This window comes from Elephantulus edwardii, unplaced genomic scaffold (genome assembly GCF_000299155.1).
Source record: "Elephantulus edwardii isolate Elephantulus edwardi_28Jun2011 unplaced genomic scaffold, EleEdw1.0 scaffold00307, whole genome shotgun sequence".
Lineage (NCBI taxonomy): Eukaryota > Metazoa > Chordata > Mammalia > Macroscelidea > Macroscelididae > Elephantulus > Elephantulus edwardii.
The window spans coordinates 39,737-42,529 of record NW_006400057.1 but is presented as its reverse complement, the minus strand read 5'-3'; positions in this window follow the sequence as shown (position 1 = coordinate 42,529).

Sequence of the window (2,793 nt, the reverse complement as noted above, 5' to 3'; positions counted from 1 at the left end):
GCCATATTGCTTCCTCCTTAAAGCTGCAAGTGCTGATCTCTGTCCCAGAGAGAGTTGCTCCATGGTCATGAGTTTGGGTATCAGTCTGATGGAAAGTTTGTTAGGTCTGTGACTAGCATTGCTTCCATCCACCCATCCATCCTTCCATCCATCCATCCATCCGTCCATCCATCCATCCTGTCACTGTTATTATTGTTGTGTGCAGTGGCCCATAGCCACATGCCAAGAACAGACTCACCTGTAGAGCTTTCTAAGTTTTAATCTTTTCTGGAGATTACCAGAGCCTTCCTTCTGTTGCTGGGTTCCCCCTGCTCGCCTTAATGATATTGGGTTTAAAACAAAATATGAACTTTGTCAGTAAACCAGTATAAAAGAAAAACTTCATTTTAAAAAAACCACCCCAAAACTTTAAAAACAAAAAAGGGAGGGGTTCCTATTTCGCCATGTCCTTTCCAACATTTATTACTTGCTGTCAAAACTTTGCCACCGCTACTATAGTGAAGTGGAGTCTCGTGGTTTTGATTTGCACCTCTCTTAGAAATCTTTGATTCTAGATATCTTCTACATTGGTACCTGAATCACACTCTAGTACCAGAACGTGAAAATCAGCACAGTATCATTCAGGAAAGGGAAGATACAGGGAAGTATAGAAGAATTTATAGAAATCACAGTTAAAGGACGTATGTAGGAAAAGTCCAATTACATTGTGGGTTTTAAAATTCATATTCTAGGACAGAATGGTTGAATGAATTTGCTTTATAAACTTTCATTCAAATAACATTTTTTTAAAAAGAACCAAATAAAGTTTAAAAAAAGTATTAAATGGATTAAATTTTTTTAAAAAAAACCAAAATTACCATAGCCACACTTTAGGAGGCAAAGGAGGAAAAAACCAGATTGAAGTGCTTTGTTCAACACAGCTCGTTTGGGCGGGAAATGTAAAAGTGGGTTCTAGACTGTTGGCAAACACAAGAGATGGAGGTGTTAGATTTAGTCCCAAACCTGGGAGGCAATTGGTGACAGGGAGCATCAGATGCCTCAGTAATAAAGCCTTGAGATGCACTGGGGAATCAGAACCCCCCAAAGAATACAAAGTCAAGGGTTTGGAATTAAAGGAAGCAGATAGGCATCAGTACCAGGAAAAGGGTGGTGTAGGCAAAAGCTGGCTGCTTTCTCCTGGGTCCAGGCAGTTTTACAGAGCTCTTATGCAACCAGCTCAGACACAGGCAAGTTGGTACCTAGTTTATTAACTGTTACCTATTACTTTCCTTTTAAATCATCAAAGAGAGAAGCCTTTGATTCCTTTGCACACACATTTACCACCTTGTATACATCCTTTCTGCTCTGTTGTTTGTAGCCTAAATTTTGCCTATAACTGATGGGAGTTGTATCTTCTCTCCTAAGGACCCTCTCCTCAGAAGCCCCTAGCAGGTCTTCCAGTGGGGTTTTTGGGAGGCTGTAAATCTCATAGGAGGAAACCGTACATCTTTCTCCTGAGCAGCCCCTGGCATGTTCCAATTAATAAAAAGGTGTAGCCTTTGGGCTAGGAGCACAATTTACCTTTGCTAGTCTTGTTCAAGTCTAACATTTTTCTAGCATACTCCAGAGCGAGTTACACTGCTAACCTGAATGCTCTGAGTCTCCCAGAGTTCGAATCCACCAGGGGCTGCTCAGGAAAAAGATGAGCAGTGCCCCCCCCCCACATTGTGATTTATATGCTCAGAACCCCAATGAAGTGTAGCTCTGTGGAATCAAGTGAATGAAAAAGACTGCTTTAAAAGCTGTAATTATAATGTATACTGCATTGAAACAGATGAGGGAGAGAACTGTTTAAGGTATCTATGGTTAGGTATTTTTGTCATGACAGGAGTCCAGAATGAAGGCTGCATAGTGGAGTGGAGTGGGAGGGAGGGTATTGTATAACAATGAAAGAATTTTCCTTTTGCTTTTCAAAGAGAAGAGTGAACTGGGGGGTGGGGGTGGGCTGTCAAATTGGATCTGACTGGTACAGGAGGAGATTGTCCCTCCTTCTCCAGCAGACCGTCTGGTGGCTTCAAACCACTCACCTCTGGGATTGCAGTGCAGCTTCTTGCCACTAGGCCACCAGAGTTCACCTCAAATAAACTCTTTAAGAGGAAAAAAAAAGCTGTAATTATTTATGTTTTGAAAGTCGCGTTTCTGAGCTATAGATTATGCACAGGTAAAGGAACCCTTTTGCAGACACACATCTTAAAAATTTTTAGGAACACACGCAGGCTGTTTTCATCACTTCAAAGTCCCCTCGTGCTCTGTTGTAAAGCCACCTCTTACTATGAACCTGATTTTGGTTGTGTGCTTTTATCTTTTCTAGAAAGCCATCAAACTAGAATCACACAGTGTGTTGTCTTTGGAATCTTGTTTCTTTCTTTCTTAGGATTGTTGGCTGATTGAGTCGCTCCAGTTCAGTGATTCCACCTACAACAGATTGACACTTGGCCTGAACTTGAACCCATTGTTGCAGTCGCTGTACGGACCCATCTCTTTGAGGATCTTCCTTTCTCTCAATGGCCCTCCTTCTGATAAAATGCCCAGAGCAGGGGAAAAAATCTTTACCATGCTCGCTGGTAAGGAGCACCCAGGCTGCACTTCTTCAAAGAATTAAATATTTTTTATTTTTTTTTTGGCAGTTCTTGGCATAGGATCATCCATGCTGTTACATGCACAAGTTTTTGCTGTCATCGCCACCCCTCCAGCAGGCTGTTAGAGGCATTCCCAAGCTCCTTCACTGGACAAAGACGGGCACTCTCCTCCTGT